This window comes from Triticum urartu, chromosome 6A (assembly GCF_056163025.1).
Source record: "Triticum urartu cultivar PI428250 chromosome 6A, HENAU_Tu73, whole genome shotgun sequence".
In the NCBI taxonomy this organism is placed as follows: domain Eukaryota; kingdom Viridiplantae; phylum Streptophyta; class Magnoliopsida; order Poales; family Poaceae; genus Triticum; species Triticum urartu.
This window is the reverse complement of record NC_141878.1, coordinates 86,048,738-86,055,213: the sequence shown is the minus strand read 5'-3', so window position 1 is coordinate 86,055,213 and position 6,476 is coordinate 86,048,738.

Sequence of the window (6,476 nt, the reverse complement as noted above, 5' to 3'; positions counted from 1 at the left end):
CCCGTACGGTCCTCCGTCAGCAGCGCATCCTCCATATGGCGCGTATCCTGGTCCCAGTGACCCTGTGGCCTCTTCACAGTATGGCCCACCGGCGGCGTATGGTGCACCCTCGTCGTACGACACCTCGGCGTATGGCACGCAACATCAGCCTCCGTCCGCGCCGCCACCCTACATGGACCTTGAAGTTGCCTTGGCTGCGATCTCCTCGCGACCGTTCCTGTTCTCGCACCTCCTCCTGGTGAAGCTCAAGCCGGATAACTACCTCTACTGGCATGCACAAGTGCTTCCGTTACTTCACAGCCACTACTTGGAGGGCTTCGTCGATGGTACCCTGCCGTGTCCACCGCCGCATCATCCGGTGTTTCGCGCATGGATTGCTCAGGACCAAGCCATCCTCTCGGCGTTACAATCCTCCCTGGGGGAGGGTGTTGCCGGGCTGGTTGTCTTCGCCGCGACCTCTCATGAGGTGTGGGACATCCTGGAGTCGAGCTTTTCATCTCAGTCTACTACGCAGGTCATGTCCATCCGCACGAAGCTTGCCGAGACCCGTAAGGACGGTGGTACTGTCACCGCCTTCTACAACAAGATCAAGAAGTTGGCTGACATCTTGCGTCCATTGGAGAGCCTCTTCACGACTCTGAGTTCACGGCCTACATCCTCGCGGGCCTTGATAGCGACTACGACTCCCTGGCGGAGGTGATCAATGAACGCAAGGTTCATATCCGTCCTCAGGACCACTACAGCCGCCTCCTCTCGACGGAGCAATGACTCAACGCACACCGCCCGGACATCTCCGCGGACCCCTCTATTAACGCTGCGTACCGCGGCAAAGGAGGTGGCCGTGGCCCTTCTTCGGCTCCCTCGGGTGGGGGAGGGGGAAAACCCGGCGGTGCATCCTCGGGTCAGCAGCCGCCGTCGCGCCCTGGCTCCTCTGTGGTCATCATTGATGGTTGTCCATGTGCATGTTGTTCTGCCTGTGGTGCGGCTCAGTCGTGTCAACTTTGTGGCCTGCCGAAGCATGTCGCCTCTCGCTGTGATCGTTGCTTCAAGACCGACTTCCTCGGCCTCGGCAACAACGGCAAGGGCAATGATCGCCAAGTCCTCATGGCGCAGCAGGGGCATACGCCCTCATATCCTGTTGATCCCTCTTGGTTCATGGATACTGGCACTACAGCCCACGTGACGAATGAACTGGGCAAGCTCAGCGTTCCGTACCCCTACCATGGCCACGACAAGGTTCACACAGCGGATGGGGCAGGTATGCACATCTCTCATATTGGTCAGACATCACTTCTCACAAACACCTCTAGGAATTTGCATCTTAAAAATGTTCTTCGTGTTCCCTCTGTTACTCGTAACTTACTCTCTGTTCCTAGACTTACTCAGGATAATAATGTCTTTTGTGAGTTTCACCCGTTTCATCTCCTTGTTAAGGACCGAGCTACGAGGGACATACTTCTTAGAGGTTGTTTTCGCCAAGGCTTGTATGCACTGGATGCGCCCACCGCTGTTCCTCCTGCTGCTGCTGAGTTTCAGGTCTTCAGTGGAGTTCGCGTGTCTCCTACATTATGGCATTCTTGCCTTGGTCATCCGGCATTACACATTGTTCGCCATGTTCTCCACCGTCATGAGCTACCGTCAGAATCTAGAAATAATGATGCTGCTATCTGTGATGCCTGTCAACAAGGCAAGAGTCACCAGTTACCATTTTCTGTTTCCAATCATATAGTCAAAACTCCTCTTGAGCTTGTGTTTTCAGATATATGAGGCCCTGCCCAACTATCTGTTAGTGGTCATGAATATGATGTCAGTTTCATTGATGCTTATAGTCGGTTTACTTGGTTATATCTTCTTAAACGCAAGTCTAATGTCTTTGATGTGTTTCTTAAGTTTCAAGCACATATTGAGCGCCTTCTCAATCATAAGATCATTCATGTACAATTGGATTGGGGGGTGAGTACCGCAATCTTAGCACTTTCTTCGAAAAACTTGGGATTGCTCATCGTGTGTCCTGCCCACACATACATCAGCAGAATGGTTCAGCCGAACGTAAGCATTGTCATATTGTTGAAACTGGGTTAACTTTGCTAGCTCATGCATCTGTTCCGTTTCGGTTTTGGAGTGATGGTTTCACTACAGCCTGTTTTCTTATAAATAGGCTTCCTTCGCGACTCCTTCATATGAAAACTCCACTTGAACTCTTTCTTGGTCAAATTCCTGATTATACATTTCTTAAGGTGTTTGGTTGTGCATGTTGGCCACACCTTCGTCCCTATAATAATTGCAAGCTTGAGTTTAGATCCAAAAAATGTGTCTTCCTTGGGTATAGTTCTGTTCACAAAGGGTATAAATGTCTTCATGTTCCGTATAATCGTGTGTATATTTCCCGTGATGTTGTTTTTGATGAACATGTTTTTCCCTTTTCTGCGCTTCCCACCTCTGTCGTCGCCTCCACACCGCCTTTGCACTCATCAACTACCTTGCCTGATCAATTTGTAGATGCTGCACATTTGTCCTCTTTGTTGTCTAACCATGGTGCAGGTATTGGGAGGGGTGCACATTTGCAGCTTCTGGACGAGGAGGAACCGGCAGTTTCCCCATCCCCGACTCCTCACGTCGATCAGCCGAGTGCCTACATGCCCCATGCAGCCTGCCCGCCAGCGCCTGCGGCCTCCACACCGTCCGCCTCGCCTCCTACCCCTGGGCCGGCCTGCCTGGAAATCCTCCGCCGGTCGCGTCGCCCGCCCGGCCCTCCACGTCGACCTCGCCTGGGCCAGCCTCACTTGGGTCGACTTCATCTGGGTCGACTTTGCCTCGGCCGGTCTCGCCTGTGCGGTCCTCTACGCCGAGCTTGCATGTGCCGGCCTCGCTTGTGCGGCCCTCTACGCCGAGCTCGCCTGGGCCGGCCTTGCCCTCCAGTGGGCTGCTGACTCCTGCTGCGTCGACGTCGTCCACGCCTCCACCGGCTACCTCGCCGTTGGCCTCTCCTGCGGTTGCGGTCTCATTACCACTGTCGCTGGAGCCTTCACCACCACCGGCCCCGGCTCCTGTTCAGCGTCCTCATACACGCAGCAAGAGTGCTGTGTTTCAACCGAAGAAGCGCACGGATGGTACTGTTGCCTGGCTTGCGACTTGCATGGCGCAGGCACAGGCGGACCCTACTGCTGAACCACGGTATTTTCAGGCAGCTATGAGCATTCCTCACTGGCGTCTTACGATGGAACAAGAATACCAAGCTCTTCTTCAGAATGGTACATGGTGTTTAGTTCCTCCCAAGGCGGGTGTCAATGTTATTGATTCCAAGTGGGTTTTTAAGGTCAAGAGACATGCCGATGGTTCTGTTGAGCGATACAAGGCTCGCCTGGTTGCTAAAGGATTCAAACAGCGTCCTGGTCTTGATTATGAGGATACCTTCAGTCCGGTGGTTAAACCCACTACCATTCGCCTTTTGCTCTCACTGGTTGTTACTCGTGGATGGTCCCTTCGCCAACTTGATGTTCAGAATGCTTTTCTTCATGGTGTACTAGAGGAGGAGGTCTATATGCGTCAGCCTCCTGGTTTTGTTGATCCAGCTCGTCCGCAGCATCTCTGTCACCTTGTTAAGGCGCTCTATGGTCTGAAGTAGGCTCCGCGTGCTTGGCATGCACGTCTTGGCACCATTCTTCGGGCTCATGGTTCTGTTCCATCTACGGCTGACACCTCGCTATTTCTTCTTCAGCGTCCTACAGTTACTATGTATCTGCTGGTCTACGTTGATGACATCATTCTTGCCAGCACCTGGTGTTTGCTGCGGATTGCTTGGTTTCTTCCTTGTGTGCTGATTTTGCGGTTAAGGATCTTGGGAAGCTACACTACTTTCTTGGCCTGGAGGTCTCGTACTCTGGTTCTGGTTTGTCACTGACTCAACAGAAGTATTCTCTTGATGTTCTTCGACGTGCTAGTATGCTCAAGTGCAAGACTGCTACTACACCTATGTCTTTTACTGACAAATTGTCTGCTTTTGATGGTTCACTTCTTTGAGCTGAGGAGACCACTGAGTATCGCAGTATTGTTGGTGGTCTGCAGTACTTGACTACCACTCGTCCAGATATTTCTTATGCTGTCAACCGCGTCTGTCAGTTTCTGCATGCACCTCGAGAGTCTCATTGGACTGCTGTTAAGCGTATATTACGCTATATTCGGTTGACTACTTCTTATGTCTTGCATATGCAACCCGCGCCCTCTGGAGCTCTTTCCGCATTCTTTGATGCAGATTGGGCTGGGAATTCGGACGACAGGCGATCAACGGGGGGCTATGCAGTGTTCCTTGGTGCTAACTTGATTGCCTGGAGTGCTCGTAAACAAGCAACAGTGTCCCGCAGTAGCACTGAGGCTGAGTACAAAGCAGTTGCAAATGCCACAGCTGAGCTGATTTGGATACAGTCCTTGCTTCGAGAGTTGAGGATCTCTCAGGAGCAACCTCCTGTTCGTTGGTGTGATAACATCGGTGCTACGTATTTGCCTTCCAATCCAGTATTCCATGCCCGGATGAAACACATCGAAGTTGATTACCACTTTGTCAGAGAACGTGTTGCCCAGAAGCTGCTTCTTATCAAGTTCATCCCTTCAAAGGATCAACTTGCTGACATCTTCACCAAGCCACTGTCTCTTCCTCAGTTTGAAGGCTGTAGGTGCAATCTCAACCTAGTTAATTCTTCTGAGCACGGCTGAGATTGAGGGAGGGTGTTAGACTCTGTATATATTGGGCCTACATGTATTATAGTTGTAATTGTATTTGTACATGATGATGTACCCCCTATATAATACAAAGGCCACCCCATGTTGGAGGTGTGCCACAAACCATAAACCCTTTGTTTTACACTCTGTGCCCCTCCACCGTCGCCCTCGACCTCTTCTTCCCCGACGGCATCCGCCTCTGCCGTCTTCGATCCGCCACCACCGGTCCTCCCCGGGCCCACTGTCGTTCCCTGCAGCTCTATTGTGAGCTCCCCATCCCCTCCGCTCTCTTCTCCTCGTAGCTCCGTGCCCTTAGCCGTCGTCCCCACCGTGACCGAGCGCGCCGCCGCCTCGTTTGCTCGTCGGTGTAGCTCCGGTGACCAAATGGCCACGCACGCGTTTCCGTTAGCCTTACCGTGACGCGTAGGCCCTCGCTAGCTCCTTACTCCGCCCGTTTGCGTGCTGCTGCTGCCATTTCTTCTTCACCCGAACGCCGGCGTCCGCTTCGCCCATCACCGGCGCCTACTCCGACATATATGCCCTTAATTATTTCATGATATACGGTAAACTTTGTTGTGTACATCAAATATTATTTTAATGCATATTGAACAGTTTTTTAATACACGGTGAACCTTTTCTAATGTACACTGAACTTATTTTATTATATATGATGAAAAAAATTTCTATGCATCAAACTATTTTTAATATATGATCAACTTTTTTTCTGTACATCAAATATTTTTTTAATACACATTGAACAGTTTTTTAATAGATGATGAATTTTGTTTGATATACACTAAAATTTTTCACACACACATACTGAATAATTTTGTAAATTTTTGTTTCCATTTTCAGTAAGTTTTTAAATACCAGATCCTAATAAATAACAAGCCGGTTTTTAATAAAATGGACTAAAAACCAAAGAGAAATAAAAGAAAAACAGCTCCGGTGAAGAATGGGCTGGCCCATCACGCCTGCCTTCAGTGCAGGCCTAGATATCTTCCGCCTGCAGGCGGAAAATAGGAGCTCTCCTTGAAGAGCAACAACATGCAGATGATGGTACTCTGGTTTTGTCATGGGTCAGTCCTAAAAATTTTAGGTCTCCTAGATTTTGGCGGCCTGGGATGTCACTCCCCTCAGGGCCGTCCTGGGTAATTGTGCTGCTATGGACAACCGTACATCCCTCCATCCTCCTTCACACATCTAGGAAGATGAAACTGCCTCTAGGACCGTTTCCAGGAATGCATGTACACGGTAAAAAACAAATTTGCAGGGAGTGCATGGTTATTTCCTGAATTTTCTTTTGTTCAACCACTTCTATTTTATGTCTGCCTTTTTCCCAAATTTTTTATTAATAGTAAATGATAATTCTGTAATTCCGAAACTGGTAAGGGCTGGTGAAAATTATAAAAATAGGAAGGACGTCAGGAATAACAGCGTCCAGGATGGACTCTATTGCTAACTGCGTCCAGGTCTGGACGCTAGTACGGATGGCGTCCAGTCATTGCCCTTTCATTGGTGCTTTGATTAGACTCAACCGAGTCGTTTTACTATGATAGATAGAGATTTCATGACCTATATACTCTAATACACCTGCAGCCATCGCTTCTTACCTTTCTAGGTGGTAAGCAAGCTCCAGCACGGACATCATCAATCATCACATGAGCAACATCATCTCACTAGCTGCTTGTCATTAGAATCATTCGCTCATCATTAGGATCATCCACTAGACCTATGGTTGGAGCATGTGAGTTGTTCCA